This window comes from Herpailurus yagouaroundi, unplaced genomic scaffold (genome assembly GCF_014898765.1).
Source record: "Herpailurus yagouaroundi ecotype Mexico unplaced genomic scaffold, PumYag 198, whole genome shotgun sequence".
Classification (NCBI taxonomy): Eukaryota; Metazoa; Chordata; class Mammalia; order Carnivora; family Felidae; genus Herpailurus; species Herpailurus yagouaroundi.
In genome coordinates, this window is record NW_024412429.1 from 28,041,195 (window position 1) to 28,067,422 (window position 26,228).

At 43.2% G+C, this 26,228-nt stretch overlaps 1 pseudogene; it reads right to left on the reverse strand.

Moving 5' to 3' along the window:
* LOC121013097 (glutaredoxin-2, mitochondrial-like) overlaps positions 1-9,448 on the reverse strand; it is a 57,298-nt pseudogene extending 47,850 nt beyond the window's left edge.
* Between the last annotated feature and the right edge of the window lie 16,780 nt (positions 9,449-26,228).

Here is a 26,228-nt window from a genome sequence, read left to right on the forward strand (position 1 = left end):
ACGCGGGGCTCGAACTCCCGGACCGCGAGATCGTGACCTGGCTGAAGTCGGGCGCTTAACCGACTGCGCCACCCAGGCGCCCCTATTTTTTTTTTTTTAATGTTTAATATTTATTTGTGGAGGGAAGGGCAGAGAAAGAGAGGGAGAGAGAATCCCCTCCTCGCTCAATGTGGAGTCTGACATGGGGCTCGATCTCACGACAGTGAGATCATGACCTGAGCCGAAATCAAGAGCCAGATGCTTAAGGGACTGAGCCACCCAGGTGCCTCTGGAGAATAGGTTTTTGAATCAGTAAATATTCTCAAATGCTTTACGTGGAGAAGTGAAAAGATGGGTCATTCCTGGTCTTGACCGAGAAGATGAGAGAGGGCTCTGAAGAAAGACCCGAGAGACAGAATTTGTGGTGCAGCAATGCAAGCTTAATCAGGATTGATGGGTTTTACTCCTCTGCTTTGTGTGTGAAGGGGTGTGTGTGTGTGTGTGTGTGTGTGTGTATCTGAGAAATGAACTAGAAGTCCTTCTACCTAGAATTTTCTGCAGTCTGGAGGAAGCAGGCTGGTAGCTTCTATTTGCTAAGTGGGAAGGTCCATTAGTCACAGTCTGAAACACAAAATGGCTTTTCCCAGCAACACGGTGCCTTTATAGAGCTTTGCAGAGAGTAGCCTTCACAAATGCTTAGTAAGAGAAATCGAAGACTGCTAGAAATGTGTAAGCTCTTAAACAACTATCTCTGACCTATGTTACTAGTACAATGCCTTATAGAATAAAAATGTTCAATAGATCATAGTCAACAAAATGTCTTGAAGTTATATTCTAACGGACTCAATGTGTCATATACTTATGTGACTATTTAGGAAAATAAACTGACTGATGAACTTCTAATCACTTTTTTCTGTAGGGAAACCAATATATGGCTTACAGAATTGGATTACTCCAGATAGGTGAATGTATTCAAATGCAGAGTCCCAAGGAACTTAAATGTTTGCAATATGACAAGAGTATAACTTTCACAGTAAGACCCCCAAACAAACAAACAAACAACAACAACAACAACAAAACAAAATCAGAGATATTCAGGGTTTTACTCTGGGACTTATATTATCTAATTGTACATTCTTGGACACTTCTGATTGAAATAACATGATATTTCTGGCTGTTTACCATAAGCCAGGCACTGTTCTAAGTTCGTTACATGTATTAGCTCATTCAGTCCTCACAACAGCCCTATGAGTTGGTTATTCCCACTTTACGGAAGCTAAGTGGGTTATTCCCACTTTGAGGAAACAAAGGCACAGGAAGATGGCGTGACTTGCCCAGAGATATGTGTATATTGAGCATTCCAGAGACTTCCTCCAGTGCCAGGGATTTGCTGAGATGACTCACAGGACTCAGCATATAGTCATACTCATGGCTATGACTTATTACAGTGAAAAGATACAAAGCAAAATGAACAAAGGGAAAAGGTACATGGGATAAAGTTATGGGGAAACCAGGCACAAGCTTCCAAGAGTCTGCTCCCAACACAGTCACCCAGGATGTGCTTAGTTTCTCTGGCAACGAGTTGTGACAACATGAACAAAGAACAGCTTCCAGGGAAGCTCATTAGAGACTCCCTGCCCAGGGTTTTTGTTGGGGGCTCATAGGCAGCTTCTGCCCAGCTTCCCGTAGGCTGCTCCTTCCCAGCTAGTATCAAATGAGGGAACACTCTTGATATCCCAGCTTCTAGATGTCAACCAAAGCCCAACCTTGTGAGGAGGCCTTTCTGATAATAGCAGTCAGACTTGATATGTCAACACTTTCCTGCACGTAAAGTCTACTGAATGGAAGAGCTGGGCTTCCCTCACAGAGAGATTCTGGAGGCCAAGCAGAGAAGGACTGTGATCTATGGATTATCAGAGACATACCTCCATAGATCCATTATGCAACAAGTAGATTTAGGAGCCTGGAATTCAGAGGCGAGGTCTGGTTAGAGTTGTCAGTGTGGGAGTCGCTGGCCTACAGTGACTTTGAAAGCTAAGTTCACATAGAAGGTGCAGGCGGACTGACAGAGTGTAAAAGAGGTCAGAGGACTGTGCCCCGGGGCACTCCACCATCCAGCGGTTGGGTGTATGGGGGATGAGCTCCATGGACACTAAGAAGGAGAGGCCAACGAGTTCGGAGGAAAATGAAGAAGTTATGCCCGCGAGCCAAGTGAAGTAAGTGTTTCAAGAAGGTAGAAAAGGAACAGCAGACGCGGCTGGCAGATCAGACAAGAGGACTGTGAAGTGATCATTGAGCTTAATCACGTGGAAGTTTCTGACCTTGGCAGGGGTGGTTTCAATGGAATGGTCAGGCAGAAGCCCGGCTGCAGTGGGTTCCAGGAAGGATGAGGGGAGGGGAAGTGATCACAAAGCATTAAAAATGCTTTTAAGGCGTTTTGTTGAAAAAGAAGGAAGGGAAATGGGATAATGGCTAGAGGAGAAAGGGAATTTCAAAATGTGTGTGTGTGTGTGTGTGTGCGCGCGCACGACAGGAGTGATAACGACAACGTGTGTCAATGCTGATGGGACTGATCCAGTAGAGGTAGGAGGTGAGCGATGAGTAAGATAAAGGGATAATGGTGTTCTCCAGTAGGTGAAAAGACATGGGACACAGTGTACAAGCTGGCCTTAGATCGGACCACAGACTGTTCACCCAGAGTTCCAGAAGGAGGCAAAGTATTTGGGAAGAGAAACAGGTGGGTGGATGCAGAAGTGGCAGTGTGTGGGATTTCTCTTCTGGTTACTTCAACTTGCACCATGAAATGGGAAACGAAGCACTCAGCTGAGAATCAGGAAGGGAGAGAATGTGACGGAAGGTTGAAGAGAGAAGAGGAGGGGTACGACAGCCATCTAAAAGGTCCCAAGGGTGAGCTGGCTAAGGAAATACGATAGAATGGCTTCGGCTACTAGGGGCCTAAGAGAACCTTAGACCTTTGCTGCCGTGAATTTAAAATAAGATCAGCAGCCATCACTGAGTGGTTTTTCCAGCCATGTGCAGCTGCAGGGTTGCAGGCACAGAGGGACAGAGGGTTGGATTTAACCAGGATTGGGTTTTACCAGGGAAGCATAAGGAAGAGAGAAAGTGGCATGGGCATTGAGTAGACGCAGGGAGGTTTTATCTCTAGAGGGGAGGCCGCGTTGTGGGACCAAGTTCTAATGCTTTCTTGGAGGTTGGGGTAGCAGAAAGGTTGATACTGGAGTGCCTCAAACGTTATTTTCTTTATTTTCTTTCACTCTTGTACCGGTCATCCAGGCTGGGAGACCGGCAATCTTCAGTTTTGAAGAGTGCTAGTGACAGGTTGCTGCAGCTTTATCAGATGTCACCGTCCCTGTGGCCTTGAACGGAAACAATCATGCGCTCAAATGACCCTGACCCTTTACAGTCAGTACACCAGTCACGTAGCAGATCTGGCATCCACCAAGCCTCCCTTTATAGGAAACAGGTTGTGAGAGGTTTACTAGTTGTTCCCACATAGGTGTGAACCCTAGTTCTACCATCACTGACCCTGCACCTGCCAGAGAACCTTGCACAGCTTCTCTACTTCTTACTCAGACCAGGCTTTTTGTTTTTCAGACACACATGCACCTCTGGGTTCTTCCATTCTTCCTTTACTGTAGGCTCCAGTGACTCAGCCTGCTTTCCCGATCCCGACTGTCCCCTGAGGGTCAGGCCACCTTACCTCCTCTCCAGCTTCCTCCCTTCCTAGTCATCTCTGAAGCTAAGTCCTCAGGTGGTTTTGATTTTAAACGATTTATTGTGTCTCACAAATATATAAGGCAAATAAATATATCACAGATAACTGAAATTGGCGTACTACGGAGCTTCTAGAACCCAACAAAGTCTGTATAAATATGGTTTGCCTTATGGTCTGGCTCCTGCCTGTGATGGTGAGCTAGAAAACTACCCAGTCTGGGGCGCCCGGGTGGCGCAGTTGGTTAAGCGTGGACTCTTGATTTCGGCTCGGGTCATGATCTCACAATTCGTGAGAGTGAGCCCTGTGTCTGGCTCTGCTTTGAGAATGCGGAGCCTGCTTGGGATTCTCTCTCTCCCTCTCTCTCCCTCTCTCTCTGCTTGCATGCTCGCTCTCTCTCAAAAATAGATTAAAAAAAAAAGATTAAAATAAAAGAAGAAGAGAACCACCCAGTCTTCTCTCCTGTATGTCTCCTTTACTCTCACATGACTACTACACTCATAACACTTGACACTTTTGGTCACCAAACGTGTGTTGAGTTTTCCCACACTGAGCAATTCTCTGTAACACCAGCTGTGTGCCCTCCGATATAACTCAATTCTGACACTACCTAGAGATAGCATCAGATCCCACAGGTTAATGGTTCAGTCCCAGGAGACTGCCCCCACCCCACCTCCCGCCACAAGTAGTAGGTCCCTGGGCTACCCACAACTTCCGACAGACTTGGCTACACATCGGAGGTTCCCATGACCTCCCCACCTTGGGTTCATTATTTGCTTGAACAGCTAACAGAACTCAGAAAAACACTTATACCTACCAGTTTATTAGGAGATAAGATGAGGGATACAGAAGAACAGCCAGATGAAGAGATACATAGGGCGAGGTCTGGGAGGGTTCTGAGCACAGGGGCTTCTGTTCCTGTGGAGATGGGGATGTGTCACCCGCCTGGTGTGAATGTGTTCACTAGTCTGGAAGCTCTCTGGACCCCCTACTACTGGGATCTTCTGGGAGCGTTCTCAGGTAGGCATGATGGATCATTAACTCCATTTCCAGCCCCTCTCCCCATTGTGGAAGGCAGGAGATGGGACTACAAATTTCAAGCTTCTAATCAGGGCCTGGTCTTTCTGGTGACCAGCCTCCATCCGGCAGCCATCCAGGAGGCCTCCCAGAACCACTCCCTAGAACAAAAGATGCCTTCTTAGAACAAACATTTACAAGGGTTTCAGGTGTCCGGACCAGGGAGGAAGACCGGATACATAGATTTCTTATTATAAATCACAATATCACAGATGGGGAATGGACACCACCACTTGAGCTCTTTCCTAAGGATGAATTCACAGTCGACAATAGGAATGTCTTCTGTATCCCCCCAGGGTTACCTAAGAACCCGGAGTTCCGGCTCTGAGGGTCTCCCTGGAGACAAAGACGGCCACTGTTGAGGGCCTCAGTCATCACAGCTCATTTGCCCACAGGGCTTCCGACCAAGTCACTTCACTTCTCTGGGCCGAAATTTCCTCATCTTTGTGTTGGGGAGAGTGACAAATGTTTTATCAAGGGGCTGTAAAAACTGAAAACATACATGGTTGCTTTCTTTCCTTTCTCCAGACCACATTAGAACCACTCTGAAGTGAACTTCTCCAACGATACAGTCTTAGAATTGAACTACTGAAACCTTCTGACCAAAGAGAACCACAGAACTCAGCGTAAACTCTCAAAGCACAGGGAGATAGGAGATGCTTCACACTAATGGAGGCATCACAGACCAGACATACATTTATTCCTCAACCTCTTTATTACACTCAATATTTATGCCAAAGGAAGCACTCCACCTCTCCATCTCTTCTCCCGGACAGTCCTAGGAATTGCTTGTTGGGATAACTGGATTCTGATTCTAGGTCTGCCATTAGACAAGTGAGGGGAACTTCAAGTTTCTCAGGCTCACTGGGCCTGTTTCTGATCTGGAAACTGTGGCAAGGGATCTAGTCTCCCCCACTCTAGAGTCCTACCTTATTTCACTGTTGCTGAAAACCACGTTCAGAGGGAAGTTAAATAAATATTTCTGAGCATTCAATATGTAGCAACTAAAATGCCCATAGCCCCTACCCTCTTGTAACAGGACAAATAGGGATGAAAAATGGAATTGCCAGTGTAAGGATCATTAAAAAGAGAGAACTATAGGTGCAGTTGGGAAGGGGAAGCAACCTGGTGACAGACTGCACAGCGCTGAAAAGATAAGTAGACAAATACTGGGACAGTCGGTTAAACGTTTGACTTCAGCTCAGGTCATGATCACATGGTCTGTGGGTTCGAGCTCCGTGTCGGGCTTTGTGCTGACAACTCAGAGTCTGGAGCCTGCTTCACATTCCGTCTCTTTCTCTCTCTCTCTCTCTCTCTCTCTCTCTCTTAAAAAAAGGTAGACAAATATAGATGGCATAGGGTGCTAGAGAAGTGGACAGGGAATCAGATATGGGTTGGAGATTTCATACTTTAATCTGAGGACAAGAGAGACCAAGGAAGGACTCTAGGGATAGGGACATGATCAAATCTGTATTTTAAAGAGATATTCTAGGTGCAGTGTTTGTGTGTGTGTGTGTGCGCGCGCGCGTGCGTGCGTGTGTGTGGTGATGGGGGTGGGAGGGCTTGGGTTGGGGAAATGGATGAACACGTTGCATTTTGGATCTGCTGAGTTGGAGGTCCTGGCATCACCTGATGGATCCATACTGTTTAGAGCTTTCATTAAATATCAACTTTTCGTGTGCCTCCCCTGCTACAGTAAGGCAATATCATTTGCATTGTTTCATTGAACAGATACTATTTTGACCTTTAGAATATCTCACTAACTTTTGGGGTTGTTTTCTGTTTTTCCCAAACCGTTTGACTCCTGGTTACTCATCTAGGTTATAATGTGAACATCCTGACGTAACGGGGCAATCCCCCAATGTTAATACAGTAGGTCTTAAATCTCCATGGACGGCTTGAGAGAAAAGAACTCAAATACTCAATACCTGAGAAGTTCCTTCTAAAGACCAAAAACGTGCCATAAACCTATGTAAAGGGTTTTCTTCTATACTCAGTGTTTTCCAGGCTCAGTCTAGGAACAGTAAGTTTGCCTTCTTCCTGGGAGAAATCACAGGCCCTGAGGGCAGTAAGGAATATGGGGCTTGAGGCAGCCTTAGGTTGGGGCCCTCACTGCCAAACCACGAGATGAGATAACATCAAATCTCAGTTAACTAGAGCCCCAACTGCTCAGCTGTGCATTTTTAGGCATTTCATTAATTCTGAACTTTACATTTATTTGACTTGCTGAATATCTCAGTTTACCACAAGATGGCAGCACAATGTTTTTTTGTTTTCTGGTCTTGTTTTTAAGTGGATGACTAATTCCTGTTTCTAGAGCTTCGATAGAAGATAAAGAGCTAGAAAGGAACCATAGCTAATAATTTTTCTTCTTATTCCTATAATTGAAAAGAAAAGAAGGAATGGATATGGAAGGAAGTAACAGAGGAAGAAAAAAAAGGAAGTGGGATGGAGGGAAGGAGAGAAGGGAGGCAATGAAAGGGAAAAGGAAAAGAACAAAGAAAAAAGGCCACATTCAGCTAGATTATATTTAACTAAAGAAAAGGAAATAACCAAGCAACCGATGTAGGAAATTTCCGAGAGAGGAAACCAGTGCTGTAACCACATTTATTCACAGCCTTGAAGTGTGAGTATAAGATAGACATTTGACCTTCTTATAAAAGCATCTGTCTCTTTGGGAAACTATGAGAATGAATTTACATTTTACAAAGGGCTCTAGTCCTTTTAAGTGAGTCTTACATTAGCATACTTATCAGCTTGTACTTAGGACTTTATTTAGTATCCTTCAAAGAGGTTTCACACGTTGGTTTCCATGTTTAATTGAGTGAAGAAATAAAAGATTGTTCAAGAAGAGAATAATCAGACACACACAGGCAGCCATGCCTTGGTGCCGCAGAAATGAAAAGCCTGCCACCAGTTGAACACTCCTTAGAGTCCGCGAGCTGAGAAGAATTCTTTTAGAGTTGGCTCTTTGATTCTCCATGGACCACCCACTACTTACTTGGCTTGCTGTTAACCCCAGCTACTTGCTCTCCTTTGTCTAATGAATTTGGCATAGCAGAGAGTTCTGGAAAGGGAGAGATTGTAGGAGTGGTGATGGCCTCAAGCATTGAAAATCTTTAGGTTGAGGTTTTTCAACCTTAACAGTAATGATATTGTGGGCCAGATAATTCTCTTTTGGGGAGGGGGAGGGCGAAGGGATGTCCTCTCCATTGCAAGATATTTAGCAGCATCCCTGGCATGTATTCACTAAATTCCTGTACTGTCTCCCCAGTTGTGACAACCAAAACTGTCTCCAGACATTGCCAAGTGACTTCGGGGGAGCAAACTTGTCTTCACTGTTCCATACGAGAACAAGTGCTCTAGATAAACTCTAACTGCAGGAATGAAGGGAATCCTGAAAGTTTTGTTCATCTTGGTGTCCTGTTTATGAGCAAAACTCACATTGGATCATCAGAGAAATGTGTGTTCTTCAAATCCCTGTGAGAAATCTCTAAGTATTAAATCCAGGCATAAATGCCTTTATTAGAGCCAGGTTAATGTTCTCTGTATGGAACAAATCAACATAAATTTATTGTGAATGTTCTGTTGAGCAAAAACTTATACCAGGCACCATAGAGTGTACAAACAGTTAAGACTTTTTGTTTGTTCATTTTTGAGATTTCCACAGCAATTTATTGTTCATGAGTTTTACAACTTTTTCATGAAGATAACTTACATTTTTAAAGCATCCTCAAATATTCAAAAGGCATTATTGGGCATTACCATTTTTGATTTTTTTTAAGTTTATTGATTTATTTTGAGAGAGAGAGAGAGAGAGAGAGAGAGAGAGGCAGAGGAGGAGAGAGAAAGAGAATCCCAAACAGGATCTATACTGTCAATGCAGAGTCCTATGTGGGTCTTGAACTCAAGAACCATGAGATCATGACCTGAGCTGAAATCAAGAGTTAGACGCTTATATAATGCCTTAACAGGCTCCCCAGGGATTATCCTTTTAAATCACTAACATTTTACTAGCAATGTTATAAGTACCTACATCACTAAAATTCTTCCCTCTTACTTAAAAAAATTTTTTTAATGTTTATTTTATTTTTGAGAGAGAGGGAGAGAGAGAGACAGAGCGTGAGTGGGGGAAGGTCAGAGAGAGAGAGACATAGAATGTGAAGCAGGCTCCTGGCTCTGAGCTGTCAGTACAGAGCCTGACACAGGGCTCGAACCCATGAACCATGAGATCATGACCTGAACTGAAGTCTACGCTTAACCAACTGAGCCACCCAGGCGCCCTTTACTTTTTTTTTTTTAAATAATAATGATGAACTAGTGGAAGCAATTTCCCTTCTTTTTGATGACTATGAGTGTCAGTTGCACCTCCAATAAAAGGTCCATTGACAAATATTCTTGGTACAGTTCTTTCACAAGTCATTTTGTAGACAGCATCTTGAAATTGACTTCCATATTCAAGCATGTTCAATTCCACTGCGTTATAGTTAACATTCATGTCATGGAAAACTTTTTTTTTTTTTTTTGCCATTGTACAGTAAGAACAAGATGTTTTTGAGAAAATCACTACTCAATTATCAGAAATTGTTAGTTCGAGAGAATCTGATTTATGGGAGTGGTTGCTAACTTCGCCAAAGATGATGATGTGCTGTTCCCCATCCTGTTGGCTTCAAGGGCTTGGCCCAGCCCTGCACCTGTTTCTTTAGGGATTAGGGATGTTCATAAAGACTCACAGGGCCATGGAAACAGTGCGTGGGGACTGTGGCCGACATTCTGGTGAAATGGAGAAGAAAAATTACTGAAACAGAATAAAAGTGCCTGCGGCATTTACATCAAGAGTAGAAAAATTTTTTAATAGAAATGAAAACAGTTAAGGCTGGTGGCATTCTTATTATGTACCAGACACATTTCTATCCATTGAGAATGTCCACTTTTTATTCATCTAATTTAAATTTTGCAGGATCTCTATGAAGAAGTATTATTTGCATTCCACAGGTGAAAAAACAGGCTGAGGGTTCATGTCACTAGCTCAGTGTCACATTAACAGTAGGTGGCAAAGGCCAGATTAAACCTGATCTTTCCAACACCAAGAACTGCGCATGCTCTGGTGCCAGCCACTAACCCTTGAGGATCTAGTTAGGGGAATAACACAGGTACGTAGGAAAGGTGTCTAATGTCCCGAGGCTGTAGATGATTTATTTCAAAAGCCATACAAATTACAAGACACGTTGCTGTAGCGCAGAGTGATTGAGAAATTGTTGGGGGTATGGTGGGTCTTGACCTGAGTGTCTTTAAGAAATGAAGAACTAGAGAGATGGGATAGAAAGATGGGCAAGATTATCCATCCAGGGTAATCTTGTGAGGAACAGCATGGCTGCGCGAAGGTGTTGAGAGTACAGGGTAGAGGCGGCCAACAGGAGCGGATGACCCATGCTGAGAACGAGTCACATCAGTTGGGAAGGGAGGCAGAGGGTCTGGAATATAATCCAGATGTCCTACACTGTCAGGCCACAATAGTGTGTTTTGTCCAGCTCAGAGTTGTGCAAATCAAGAAATTAAAAAAAAAAAACAAAAAACCACAAGAATTTGGATTCCCAACATGCCTGAATATGGCGACATTGGGCCTACGTTCTTGTATCTCAACTTTTGACTGAAGTCAAGGAGGGGTTGGTGTCTCTTTTCATGGGCGAGGGGGCTTTCCAGTTCAGCAAGATCCATACCGAGACCTGTTCTATTGCTCTCCTCTTGCTTTGCTTAATTGTCTCTTTAGCCCTTATGAGCGGTGGCATTTGCAGCGAAATTTAGAAAGAGGTGTTCTCAAAAAATTAATTTGATACAACCCATTATAAATCTACCATTTCTTCTAGTAGTCCACTAGATAGAGGAGACAAAAGCTAAGCCTCCCCTCGACATTTTCCTACACATCCAAAGATTGTTATTAGACTTTCCTTGCATTCCTGTCTTCTCCACTGAAATTACCCTTGGTTGTTTAGCCTTTTCCTGTGACTGTGCGCTATAAACTTGTCATCGTGGTTGTTGTTCAACGCTGCCATTGATGCTGACTTTCACACCTTTGTGAGCACTAACCTGTATACCCCAGCACTTACACCATTTCCTTAACTCGTACAACTCCACACAACTGTTTTTGAGTGATCATTATTTTTCAGGCACTGTTTTATGAATGCGGTCTATCACTGAATGACAGACAAAACCCAACAGGATGTATATTCTGTGGGAGATGCAGACAATAAGCAATGAACATAATAAATAAGTAAATGACAGATATTGGAAAATGCTATCTGCTAAGGGGAAAAAAAACCAAGAGAGTTGAATAAGGGGGTTGGTCATGGGAACTGCAACTTTAAATAGAGTGGTCAGGGTGGGCCTCGTTGAGAAGGTGACATTTAAACAAAGACTTGGAGACGGTTGTTGTGGGAAATGACCTTGACCCGGTGGGAACCTGCAAGTACCAGGGCAGCTATTCTGTGGTGGAGCAGAAAGGTTCACAGGCCAAATTCAGATGCTTCAGTCATCTAAATTATCAGATCAAAGTGAAACACATGGAAAGCAGCAGAAGGAAAGAAATGGTATAGGTTAACATACTTACGGAAATGTATAAAGGTAGGAGGCTTACAATATGGGAGTCCTGGGTTATGCAATATTAATACTCCTCCCCCCAGAAGCCTTCTCTCTCAGAGTGAGGTTATAAGGACCGGACTTGAACTTAACCCAGAGCCTCAGCAGATAGAAAGTGCCTGGCACCAATATCAGAGAGACTCCGGACTAAGTATTCTTGGCCAAGAGCTATGGCTCATGTACTAGCCTGTTGAGCAGCGATGAGCTTTTTCTGTTTCTCTTGGGCAGAAAACATGTGGAGCCAGAGCGGGGACCATAACGCATATCGCCAAGGGGTGGCTAATTTGAGATTACGTAGCTATCAACCTCCAGGTGACACGATCAGTACCTGGCTACTTGGTCCTTCCATCCCTTTCTTTGTAGAAATAACACTTTTGATCAGCCCATGCTTCAAAAATCATATATCTCACTTTCAGTTTATCTTTAACATGTCTCATAGGATCCTTACTATATTTAGCGTATCTTAGGAGTTTTAGCCTTCTCATTGGCTTTCGTAACTTTCTGAGCAGAATTGAATAGTCTCAGAAACATGTAGGAAACGGATACACAGAAGCGCAGGAGGGAGTCACAGGGCTATCACAGGGGAGAGCACAGCAGGCAGAGAAAATGCTAAAGGTGTGTCTGCTGAGATCGCAGGACAGAGAGGACAGTGTGGCCGGAATGGAGCGAGTGCAGATTCGCCGAGGAGGAGGTCAGATTTTGCTGGGCCTTGCAACCATCGCGAGGATAAGCACAAATACATCCTTCATTGAGTTACACTGCCAACGTTCTTTTTCCATCCTCTAGGAATTACCCTTTACTCACAAGTCAGAGGAAAATCACAGTACTGCAGTATCATGGAAGCCAGAGAGAGTTTCAGAAAGAGGTCAGCTGTGTCAGAGACACTGAAATGACTTGGAGAAACAATAGACTATGGGGGATGATGAGAATGAGGTGGAAGAAAAGGCCATTTGAATTAGCAATAAAGATGTCATCGGTGACCTTCAAGGAACAAGTTTCGAGGAAGCAGTAGCAGCAGAAGGGCTGAGTGCTAATGTGACAGAGGAAACGTGTGGGGAGGAAAGGGATGTATTGCTTCCTCGGGCCTGGTGACCTTTGTGCCTCATGGTTGCTGATATGAGAAAGCCCCCCTCTTCGGGAGAACTGTGGCCCAGGCAGTCAAACACTTCCCAGCAGAGCCCCACAGACCCAGTTCCCACGTATCAGGCTGCTGATTAAAGTATTTCCAGCAAAGTTGATGAGATTCTTTGAAAGGTCTTTGAGGTGGCTCATTCAAGTGAATCCATTTACTCACTGTTTTTTTTTTTTTTTTTTTTTTTTCATGAATGGGGGGAGGAAAGATGCGATTAATAATTCTATCTACTGATTGGTCATTTCTAGCACTTAAAACACAATCATTCTGGTTTCAAAGTTTATCTGCCCACCCGTCCATCCATCCATCCATCTGTTCATTCATCCATCCATTCTCTTCTGGATAGCTATCTCTAAGAGAGACAGGCTTTCCTTCCCTATAGGGCTACTCGGTCCACCTGTACTCTGGAATCCAATTTCCTCCCCACCTGCCCTCTCCCTTATTTCTGATTTCTTATCTCTCCCTTTCCCGAATAAACCCACGTTATTTCTTTCTATCTCCAAAAATAACACCTCTCCCCACCCGTATTCATCCTTAGTTATCACTCTCGGTGTCTTATTTGCTGAGAACCAAGTTTCCTAAATGCAACCGCTGCATAAGCTTATATCTGCCCTTGTCACTCCACTGAAACTGCTGTCCCTGAGGCCCAGTCGTGCTCATGTCATCACAGGACACCCTCATTTATTCCTTATATCTTATATTGTAAGTGTATATTTTCCTTTCTGTCTTACTCAATAAACAAAGTTCCCTGAGAGCAAGATGGTTTCATATTTACCTCTGTCCCCAGCATCTAGAACAATCTCTGGCACATATTAGGCATCTGTTGTTTGATGAATGAATGAATCAGTGAATGAATGAGTCCTGTTTGCCACCTCTTTCACATTTGACTGTCCTTTTTACTATTAGCTACTCAGATAATATTCTCTGGGGTTTTCACTCTAGCCTTCTGTCGATTCTTTTGTGGCTTCTTATCTTTACACGGTGCAATTTCATAGGGTTGTCTTAGCTCTTCTTTTCTCAACATCATCTACTCTACCTGGGCAAGTTTGTCAATAGCTAGAAGTTTTAATTACAACCAATTCAGTACCCCAAGCCCTGATCTCATACCTGTTCTTCGGACCCATATATCCAGCTGCCTACTAACATTCTCCATTTAACTATCTTGTGGAAGGACCTCAAATATATAAGTTAAATCACTAAGCCCATAATTCCCGTCTCAGTGAATGGTATAGCTAACCATTTAGTCACCAAAGCTAGACATACGGGCATTTTCTTAGATATCTATTTTCCCTGATTGTTTCACTTAATCGGGAATTATTTTTTTTTTAGATTAGACTCCCAGGATGTATCTGACACGTGTCCTCTGCCTCTCCGTGTTTATTGTCATAGTCTGAGTATGATGGGTGACATATGAAGTGTGTTGGGGCAGAGATGAGTTCTGCCACTTTCCGTGGAAACCCCTCCCTACACACACACACACACACACACACACACACACACACACACACTTGTGCCTGAGCATACATGCAGAGAACTGTGATTAGGGTCAGGACATTACACATGCCAGGTTCCAGGCCTTCTAGCCATCTGTGAGACAAAGCCAATAGCCTTCTCCCGGCCAGCAGAGAGAGGAAAGTAGGGAGGCAACATTGAAACATACGATAAGTCTAATGATAATGGCTGCTCTGCTCCCATCTGAAAAGCTTCTCCCTCAAAGAGTATAAAATAAAATAGGAAAAAAAAAGGAGCAAAAAGGAACCAAAAGATATTTTGACTGGGGCAATTCCAACCACATATTTCAAAATCACTTGTTAACTTCCCTCTCTCTATTTCACTGTACTGAGTATCCCTCAGTAAAGGCTTGTCATTTCAGAATTGGATGATGTTGCCTCTTTACTGCATCATTTTATTGTTATTTTTTTTTAATTTTTTTTTTCAACGTTTATTTACTTTTGGGACAGAGAGAGACAGAGCATGAACGGGGGAGGGGCAGAGAGAGAGGGAGACACAGAATCGGAAACAGGCTCCAGGCTCTGAGCCATCAGCCCAGAGCCTGACGCGGGGCTCGAACTCCCGGACCGCGAGATCGTGACCTGGCTGAAGTCGGACGCTTAACCGACTGCGCCACCCAGGCGCCCCTACTGCATCATTTTAGAATGAGTTCATCGAAGATTTGACATCCCAGGCCCTAACTGTACGGAGCATGAGACTGGGACAGCAGAGAGGTGGTGGGGGGACAGAGCTGGGTGCAGGGACAGAGTCCCTGATTTCCTGACTTAGAGGAGGTCACCAGGCCCTTTCACGCAGCATCATCTGTGACAGTTTAACTTGCTCATGGTGATGTTACTTCATCACTTCTCTCACTTCTTTTCTGGGGAGAGGGCTGGATAGGTGTTTCCACTAAAAAATAGGGAGGGGGAGGTTCAGATAACTTTAGAGAGTTTGGCTTTGTAGACTGAGGGCAAAAAGGTAATAATTCAAAGATTTGAAGCAGAGGATCATAATATCAGGTTAAGGTGTTAGAAATAATATAAACAGCCAATTTTTCCTAGTGCTTATTATGTTAACAGGCACCGTGCCAAATGCGCTATGGTAGGTTTTCTTTATTTAATTTTTAGAACAGCTCTATGAAGAAAGTACCCTGAACGTTCCTTGTTTTGCAGATACAGAAACAAAGACCAGAGGACCATATATCTAATGTCTTGCAGATAATAGGAATGGGGCTGGGGTTCATGGGGCTCAAGCCCATTTCAACCACCACCCTGAGCCCCGACTCGTGACAAAGAGAATGAGGTGGCTTTGCTAAGGTAGGTAGTTTTTTCCTCAGGTGAATCTCTACCTTCCTTCCCCGTCTCATTTTCCACCATTTGCCTGTGTTTACGCTGTATGACTGTCCTACCTAAATGTTCCAGGCTCTCCTTTGCCTCTGAGGTGTGGCACATGCTGGCCCCCCTCAAGCAAGTTCTCCCATGCTCCACCGTGGCAGCCACCATTCGCCCTTCCAAGCTGTTGGGTCACCGTCTCCTCCGGTCCACCTTTACCAACTGTACTCCTTCCCGTTCGTCGCCCAATCCTGGTGGTTCATGTAGATATTCATCCTCTTCCCGCATGATCTTCAAATATCTTTGCTTTGATCACCTAAAATCATTTTAAAGTTTATTTATTTATTATTTTTTATTATTTTTGAGAGAGAGGGAGAGAGAGAGAAAGAGAGCACGCCAGTGGAGGGAGGGGCCGAGGGAGAGAGAACCCCAAGCAGGCGTCACGTCCAACGCGGAGCCTGATGGGGGAGCCCAATCCCATGGCTGTGAGATCATGACTTCGGAAGTTAGGCGCCCCGCCTAAGATCATTTAAAAACCATGTGCCGCTTTGCGTGTTTTCCATGTGCTATTCTGCAATTTTTCATCATAAACTTAAATAGCGGCGAAGGTTGTAATTTCTTATGTATTATAAACGGCAGGTTTCTATTAAAACGTGACATGATGGATACATACGGAGCTTAAGTTTTCATCTTATTGGCAGCCGTCATCATCGTCCTTTGGGGGAAAAAAATGCAAGGCCAAGCTTTTCTTCAACAACTGGGAATTTTATATACTGTAATTTTTTTTTTCTTTTGCCCTCCAGAGTCACTTCAGTATCTCCACAGCTTTTCCTCTCAATGTGAGAATCTTGTTTATGTTTGAAAAGAAACGCAACATTTTACTTTTACCAAAAGGAGGTTCTCAAACACATCAACTTTAAGAAGAAAGAAACATGGATGTTGAGAATCTGACTATCTTTTCTGAACTATGTCCACACGCCCCTAGAAGTCTTGCTACCCCCTGGGGGCACACACTCCAGTTCAAAGACTGCTGCTCTATACCATGGCACCCTTGTGTTACCCCAAATCATTTTCTCTCATTATCCTGTAATTCTCATTTTACCTCTCTTTATCCCCCCCCCCCCCCCAGAAACTCGAGTGTGAGCACAGTCTTCTTGTTTCTCTCTGTGTCTCCAGCACTAAGCCAGCATTTAATAAAGCTTTTCTGATCCTCTGAGCTATTTAGTCCTGTGTTCTGTTCCGCTTCTCATATTTTAGTTCCTCTCTCAGGTTGTGTTCTAAACACAGGTCAGGCCCATCAAATGAGGGAACATAAGAATTTTTAGCAGGTGAATATAGTTTACTTCCTCACCTGTAGAAGAGAAGGAAGGAAGATATGGCCAGGCTCTGCTTTTGCTCCAGGAAGCCCCGGGCACATAGGACATGATCCTTCCTTCAGAGGGGTTATCCATCTAGTACAGGTGCACAGACACGGAAAAATGAGCCTATACAGGGTTCTGATGCAGAATGGGCAGGGATGTCCATTTTTTAAAAGTTGTTTTTAATGTGTACTTATTTCTGAGGGAGACAGAGACAGAGCATGAGCGGGGGAGGGGCAGAGAGAGAGAGGGAGACACAGAATCGGAAAGCAGCTCCAGGCTCTGAGCTGTCAGCACAGAGCCCGTCGCGGGGCTTGAACCTACAACCAGTGAGATCATGACCTGAGCCAAAGTCGGACACTCAACTGACTGAGCCACCCAGGTGCCTCTCCATTTTTGGTTAATTCTAGAGCAATGCATATTATAAGAATTGGGCAAGATCATAATAAATTATTGAATTCATTAGTTGAGCATTCCCCATGCTTTGGTCTTCCTATCACAGACATTTAAAGAAGTGCCTGTATTATTGAATATGGGTTTAATGTGGGAAAAGAGCCTGATTTCTTTTCAGCAGTGGCTAAAATAATCTTTTTAAGAGATAGTGTTTGTAGCAAACAGAGAGGGGTTTTGGAGTCTCACATTGGAATTTGGAATCAAGGTCCACCACATTATTAACTGTGGGAACTTGAACAGGCATTTAGTCTTTCTGAGTTTTGGTTTCCTCGCCAATGGAATGTCAGTACTTGGGATTACCGCCAAAGTTTCAAATTCCTAAGGAGAAGCCCAGGTTGGATCAGATGCCCATATGGTTAAGACATCAAGGGTTGACTGCAGAGGGACGTAATCGCCATTTCACATCCTGGATCGCAGGACCCTTCGAGGGCATGCATCTCCGCCAGCTTCTGGTCAAGCCCAAGAACTTTAAATTGCCATTTATTTATCCCATCTGTGTCAAATATCTGCTCACATCAAAGCCCCTCGCCCAGCTATGAAATGAAAGCAAGTCAAAGGAAGCTTTAAGTAAAGAAAAACTCAGTGATGAGAAAGTCCCAAAGCTAGTAAAAAGGTTCCTTCCCCTCTCTGTCCCATCCTCTATTCCTTCCTTCCTACTTACCACAAATATCTCTATTATGTGGAGAAACAAAGATGTACAGGACGTGATACTCGCTATAAAGGAGGTAACTGTCTAGCAGGGGTGCACAGGCGTGAAGAAATACAGAATTTGTGGACATGCTATGAAAGTGGGGGAACGCAGTACCCAGTTGAAGGGGGCGGGTGTCAGCATCCATGTGGGGATGGGGGTTTGTTTCCAAGTCATTTCCTTACCTTCCTTAATCAGACAAATGTCCAGATTTTCCTTTGGCAACTATCTGAGACTAGTCTATCTATAGGCAGGTGTGCACTATGTATTGGAAAAGTGCTGAATGGCCCCTTGCCCTAACATCTTTTTCTTACCTGGCTATTCTGATGCCTTAGGTTCTGGGATTGAGTGAAATGATTGCTTTGGGAAAGACACTAATGTGTCCAGAAAGCCCTATTAGAATGCAAAGGGGTGTCATCCTCAGACACTAATCTATTAGCAAGGACTAGCTCCTCGATCGCACTGGCTGGCTTTCAGTTAGCTGGGAGTTGGAAATGAGGGCTAAGAAAACATTGAGGCCTGAAATATTAAGCACTTCAGAGGAAGAACTGGACCACAGAAGGAAAAAGAATGAGGAGCAAGACATGGCAGAAAGGTAAAGAGCAAAGAGGAGAGGCAAGTCCTGGAGGAAGACAGACCCTTCCCTCCAATGACTAGAGGTAGGGTCGTGTCTCTGGAGGGTCACCGGAGAGTATCGGAAAGGGATTCTCTGGTCACGGAAATTTGGGAAATGATACAGTAAACAAAGTAAAACTTTCTTTTTCTAAAATTCTTCCTCTGGGGCACCTGGGTAGCTCAGTCGGTTGAGCGTCCAACTTCGGCTCAGGTCATGATCTCACAGTCTGTGAGTTCGAGCCCTGCATCGGGCTCTGTGCTGACAGCTCGGAGCCTGGATCCTGCTTCGGATTCTGTGTCTCCCTCTCCTCCTCTGCTCCTCCCCCGCTCCTGTTCTGTCTCTCTCTGTCTCAAAAATACAGACATTAAAAAATTTTTTTGAAAATTAAAAAAAATAAAATTCTTCCTCGACTCTTAACTATGTTAACGTGCCCATTAACCTTAAATAAAATGTCGATAATAATATCAATCATTATATTGACAATAATAACATACTTTGAGGGCTTGCTCCTTTTCTTTAGTAGTATGTGTGTGCTGTCCGTGGGGTAGCTCTGAATTCTTACGACCCTAGGAGCCAGTGTTATTCTTATGGACATTGTTCTAAAGACAAAGAAGCTGTTTAGAAGAGGTTAAGAAGCATGGCTAAAAGCCCAGTCAACAAAACTGAGGCACCAGATTCTAATTCAAATTCTTGCTTTGATTCTATCATAAAACCCATAACCACTACAGTGGGGTCACGTCTTGCAGGGGGTGATGTTCCAAAAAGCAAGGGTTTGCCGTTTTTTTTTTTTTTTTTTTTTTGGTAAAGGGCCAGATAGTAAATATTTTTGGTTTTATGAGCCATATGGTATATGTCCCAACTACTCAACTCTATTATTGTAGCGTGAAAGCAGCCACAGATGATATATAAACAAATGGGTGTGGCTATGTTCCAATGAAAGCTTAAATTTAGAGCAGTAGGAGAATGGCCTGTACTAAAGAGATTTTAAAGAGGCATAAATAGTATACAGTCAAAATGACCCTTCAAATAATAGTAGTTGCTTACAAGGGGGGGAACTACCTTTAACAATATAGCCGGGCTGAAGGACTTACAACAGCAAAGAGTTAATGTTTTTGTTTCCTTTGCATTTTAGTGGCGATGTCTCTGTTCCTTGGAACCTCCACCTTTGATGGTGGAGACCAAGTCTAGTTTGAAATGGGGGGAGAGCAGCAGCGGACATAAAGGACCCCCCCCCATACACACCTCCTTCTTCTTTTATGTGCAAGATGAGTATAGTTAAATTCTAGTAAGACAAAATGCATGGGTGACATCATTCTATTACAGGTTCTTTCCCAAAATATTTAACTCACACTTTGGGGAAGGGGCAAAACATCTTATGGACTGAAAGTTCCCTGGAACATTCTTGAGAAAATGCTTGCCTGGGGTTATTTGTAAAACTTCTCTCTGACCAACTGGGGAAACTACACTTATAAAGAGTTGGAAGGGGGCGCCTGGCTGGCTCAAGAGGAAGAACAGGAGACTCTTGTCTTGGGGTCATGAGTTTGAGCCCCATGTGGGGTGTAGAGATTACTTAAAATATAAGTAAAACTTAAAAAAAAAGATTTTATTAAAAAAAGAAAGAAAGAAAGAAAGAAAGAAAGAAAGAAAGAAAGAAAACATTGGAAGAGGACCAATCGACCTTGGGACGTGCTGACTGGCTGGATAGTGAGAGGATGCAACTTGTCTGGATGGAGGTAGGATTTCTTTGGAGTGATCTACCACGAATTCTGTGAGACCTAAGGAAAAAGAAAGTCTTATTTTGATCCACTATAGGAATTCAACTTACGTCTGATCTCAGGGGAATCAAGGCTAGCCCAGGGATTGAGGAGGTATGCCTGGATGGAAAGCCTAGACAAGTATTAAGAAGGCTCTTTCATGCACTGGAGCCCTCTGAGCCTAAATGTCGTTATCTATAAAATGAAAGTCACAATAATTCCTACTTTCTAAGAATGTGGTAAAGGCTAAAATACGGCATAAAGGAAGCCCTGCAATTCAAAGCTATATCGTTCAAGGGTCAACTGTATTGAAATATTAATTTGGGCATTGACTTAATTCTCGGGGCCTCAGGTTCAAGTTACATTACAAAAGTGGAAAGTAAGACCAGCTTTCTTAAGCAGTATCTGGATTAAGGGAAAGAGAGAAGAAATCAGTACATAATAAATAGCAGCTACCTTATGTTGGGCCCACCACGGTGGCACTCTTATTAATGTGGGGTTACAGGATGGCGGTGGGCAGCAAATGGGGTCTGAGCACCCTAGTGGAGAAGACAGCACAGTATGGCAGGTGACCCTTAGAAAGGGAAATGGCGGAGGATCATTGGCAACCCTCACTTCACAATTTTCTTCCAAGTCATTGTCAAAGTATTTTGGTGACACTGAAGCTTTATTTCATTTTCCTTTTTCTTGTATCCTGAACACGTACGAGAATGACGAACGACAGCTTTCGATGTTTTAGATTCAGGCTGGTACAAACTGAACACAAGTGTGACAAAGCACGAATGCAGCTGCCTCAGAGCTCTGGAGGAGGTAGGCATGTGAAGGCTCTCCCTGATGCAGTGGGGACATGACTGGGAGGGGGCGGGGACTGACTGGTTGGGGTACGGTGTGAAGGCTGAATGGGTGTGTGTGCGAGGAGGGAAACCTTTTGAGATTCAGTGTAAAAATCTGCCATGACTCATGACATTAAGAAAAAAAAAAAAGCTTAAAAAGTCATGTTCCAAAGAAGAAAACTGCTGAAAAAGTCATGTTTAAGGTGTGGAAACTAAGAACTTTCTTGTTTGGGTCCAAGGCCCTGCTCTTCATCTTATTTGCAATGCAAAACAGTCGTTTGTTTCAAAGAACACAGTATTTTTTTCCAAGTGGGTAACGCATTTACATGATTCAAAAATAATCAAAATTATATAAAAGGTACACACAGAAAAGTTCACTCCACATTTGTCCCCATCTGTCCTATCCTCTCAACTCCCTACTCTTTGTATTAGTTTTGGTTTGTTGGCTTATTTCTTATTTCTTTATGCATATGCAAATAGATAAGAATACAATATATTTTTACCTACCCTCTTCATTTTATTACACAAAATGTAGCATATAATATATACTGTTTTGTATGTTGTTTTCCTTACCTAACAGTATATATCGCCGGAAGATCTCTATCAGTATAGAAAAGGTTTTCATTATGTTTTTACAGCTGCATAGTATTAGTTACGTAAATGTGCCATGGTTTTTTTGGGTTCTGTCCAAGCTCCGCCACAATAGGTGGCCTTGTAGATTTTCATTTACTATGTGTGCAGATGTGATTGTAGGAAAGATATCCAGATGTGGGATTGCTGGGTCCAGGGAACACTCGACCATAATTTTGGCAGGTATTGCCAGACTCTTCTCCAAAGGGGCTGGACCATTTCTCCCTTCGTGCTAATGTAGTTTTCATTTGTATTGATCATATCAATTTCTATTCTATTTGGCTATGAATATTTCTTCTCCTGTGAAATGTCTATTCATGTGTTTTGCTCATTTTTCTACTAGATTATTCCTAATCTTCTTAATTTCTGGGAGCTCCTAAGGAGTACATTATCTCTTTGGGATAACAGTATTTGTCATTGATAGGATTCGCAATTTCTTTCCAGCTTATCATTTTGTCATTTACTTTGTTTATCTGTATTTGCCATGCAAAGGGATTTTTTTAAAAATATATCATTTAATTTACCTTCTTTAATCTTTTGGCTTCTTTATCTTCAGTCACGTAAGAGCCTTTTCTACGCCAAGGTTAGCAGGGAATTCACCCATATTTTCTTCACCATTTTAATTTATTCTTTATTTTTACTTTTAATATCTGATGTAATTAAAGGCTTCTCCTGATGTAGAATGTGAGGCATAGACCCAAACTTATTTTTCTTTAAATGAGCAACCAATTGTCCCACTAATCTAAATATCTATCTTTATTCTATTAATATGGATGTCAATTTTATCATATACCAAATTTCTGAATGTATTTGAGTCAATATTTGAAGACTTTATTCTATTCCACTGGTCTTTCTGTTCATGTACCAATCCCAGACATTTAATTAATAAGACTTTGTGACCTGTTTTATTATCTGGTAAATTGAAGCTCCTGGTATTCCTTTTTTTCTTAGTTTTTCCAGTTATTTAAATTGGTTTATTTTTCCACATGAACTGTATGGTGTTGTTTTTATTGGGACAATACTGTATTTAGAAGTTAACTTAGGGAGAACTGACATCTTTTCATTATTGAGTCTCCCTATCCACAATATCCAAGACATGTCTTTATATTCATTTAGAATGTAGGGGAAGAAAAAACTTCCCTCTCTAGTCCCTTAGGTTCTTCAGCTGAGGCCCTGCAAAGCAGCCTGGCAAAAGACAAATTAACAAGAGAAAAACAGTGTATTAACACATGCTGTGCTCATGGTGGAGAAACCTCAGTGATGAAGAACTCGAAGGTGGTTGAAACTGAGACTTATATAGCATCTTAGCAAAATAACGATAAATTTGTTAAGAGGGGACAAGACAAAAGAAAGAGGGTTTAGTGTTTTAGGGATGGCAGGGTGTGGGAATATAAATGTGAGGGGAAAAGTAATGGCAGGTAAGGGCTAGTTAGTAAGGTTTGTTATGTAGAGTCTCTGGGCTGAGAAGAGTCTAGAGTTGCTTCTGGTTATTAAGAAACATCCTGCCCTTCCTGGTAGAGGGGGTAGAACAGAGTTTTTTGTGTCTTCTTTTTTTTTTAAATGCTTTAGCCCCAAACAGTACTTGTTGAAATGGCATATTTTGGGGGGGGCATAGTTTAAACCCCTTCAGAGTATATTGTTGCATTCTTCGGAGGGACTTGAAAATTTTTGTCAAATAAATTTGCACGTTTGCAGTTCAGTTTTTGTCCAATGTGTTTTATTTTTTTAAGTGTATTTATTTTGAGAGAAAGAGAAAGGGAGGGAGAGAGAGGGAGAGAGGGAGAATGAGTGGAGGGGGGGGCAGAGAGAGGGAGAGAGAGAATCCCAAGCAGGCTCCATGCTCTCAGTGCAAAGCCCCAAGCAAGGCTCAATCCCACGAACAGTGAGAGCACAACCTGAGCTGAAATCAAGAGTTAGTCACTTAACCGACTGAGCCAACCAGGCACCTCTGTGTTTTATTTTTTTAAATGCTACTGTAAATATTGTCTTCTATTCCATTTTTTTCTTCAGACAACTTTTTCAACTGTTCTTCAGACAAATTTTTTTTTAATGTTTATTTATTATTGAGAGATAGAGAGAGACAGAGCATAAGCAGGGGAGGGACAGAGAGAGAGGGAGACACAGAATCCGAAGCACGCTCCAGGCTCCGAGCTGTCAGCACAGAGCCCGATGTGGGGCTCGAACCCACGAACTGTGAGATCATGACCTGAGCCGAAGTGAGACGCTTAACCAACTGAGCCACCCATGCGCCCCTAGACTAGTTGTCTTTAAAAAGAAAACATTGTTGCATGGAAACCTGTTTGACAATAAATGTCATATTAAAAAAAATTTACAACAAATAAAAAAAATAAAGTACTAAAAAAAATAAAAATAAAAATAAAACATTGAGGGGTGCCTGGGTGGCTCAGTTGGTTGAGTGACTGACTCTTGATTTTGGCTCAGGTCATGATCCTAGGGTCGTGGGATTGAGCCCTGTGTCAGGCCCCACGCTGAGTGTGGCACCTGCTTGAGATTCTCTCTCTCCCTCTGCCCCTCTCCTCCATGCATGTGCATGTGCTCTCTCTCTCTCTCTCTCTCTCAAATAAAACTTAAAGTAATTCAAAATAAAACATTGAGAAGCACCATGAAGCAAACCACGTATTGTAGTTAAGTAATTTTTAAAGTTAGTCATTGAAAGACAAAATAAATCAGCTTCAGAGTCAATTCAATCAACATAATTTGCACAGACACTTGTCACTACCACAAAGCTACTATAACACATCCTGGTTATGTAACTTCTAAAATCTGAACAACACCAAGAGACAACTGTTATTGGAAATAGTAGAATGCCAAAGCACAATCAGAGATATGATTGTGAAAGAGTTCTGTTCTTATTTACAATTCCTCGCTGCCTTCTAATGGGTGGTCTTAATATCTGAAGGGCCCCTCTTTAGCTGAGGGTCTAGATGTGAACATATGATTTAAGAAGATGTTGGATTGGGTGGAAATAAATTGTTCTGGTGATAAATAGAAGAGAGATTTAGATGTCTGGGGAAAGATCCTGGAATGGGAAAGCCTAGGGCCAGCTGGGCTAAGAATTGGAGGGGGAAGGCAAACCTCCTAATTGGATGAAAAGTGTGGAGGTGGAAGAAACAAGTCATACTAGGATATTTGAATTTGTGTGTGGAGAGCTAGGCCATGTAACCTTCTCTGATGCCCCGGAGAAATGGTTGTTAATGGGGGGATGAGATGAATGTTGTGGGTCGGGGGTTGAGGGAGTTTTGAGTGTTAGGAAACGGTGTTGATGTTGGGTGGTCAGCCCTGTCTCCTCTTGGTCCAGAATCTATGAATGTCCTAACCACTAAATCTGTCTTGGATTGAAGCCATGAGTGAAGGGGACTGGGTCCACTCTCGATCAAGATGCACTCGGAAGCTAGACTGGGACAGAGCCTGCAGGTTAGGAGGGAGAGACAACAGCAAACACAATCATAAAGATCTGAGAAAGGCTGGGGGGACGAGGGTAGAGCTGACGGCGGCATTTGTTAAGCATCTGATGGGTAAGGATACAAGGCAGGGCTGGCATTAGGTGAGCTGCTCAAGAATACCTAGTTTACAAGTGCAACACGCGTGACTGGAAGATGGGTTTCGTCTCCCAACAGCTCTATATCCACGTTAGGGTTTGTGCTTTGGTTCCTGGCAGTTCCAGTCCAGGGTTTCCCAACCTGGTGACTGTGGACACCCAGAAGACTGCAGGTAGCAGTTGCAAGGGATTTGAGAATCCTTTTATATTCTAAACATTGCCTGGAGATGGGATATCGCTAACACATATGTATCGTTACTTTTCCAGATGAACTTATATTAACCTCAGTCTAATCAAGAGACAGAAACCAAAGGGTAACGTAAAACAGGGGAAGCTTAATATAAAGAATTACTAAACCGTGATAGAAGGTTTAGTAAATATAAATATAAATATAAATATAAAGATGTAACAGCCTGGGCAAGCAGGCTTGTGGGTGGGCAGGTGAGGGGTGCATGCTGTGAACTGAATTTTATGTTCCTCTCAAGTGCATATGTCTAGGCCCAAATGTGATGGTCTTTGGAGGTGAGGCCTTCGGAAGGAAATCAGGTCATCAGGGTGGAGCCCCGTGTCCCCACACGGATGGGACAAGAACAGGAAGACAGCTAGACCTTTCTCCCAATTTCTCTCCTGTCTACAAGAAGACTGGCCATCTATCAACTAGGAAGAAGTACTTTACCCAGAACTCGACCATGTGTGCACCCTCATCTCGGACTTCCAGGCTCCAGAGGTGTAAGAGACAAATGTTGTTTAAGCCACCCAATCTATGTATTCTGTTCTAGCAGCATGAACTGAGAGCTCCGTGTTATGCGTCAGGAGAGCCGTGGAGAACCATCCTCCAGGGCACAGGTGAGCTGGGGCTGGTGGGCGAATGCATAGAGAAGCTGTATAAAGAGGGTGCATGGAGGGAGCTGGCTGTCCCTGTGGATGTGAAGCCTGGAGCACACCCACATTGGAGGAC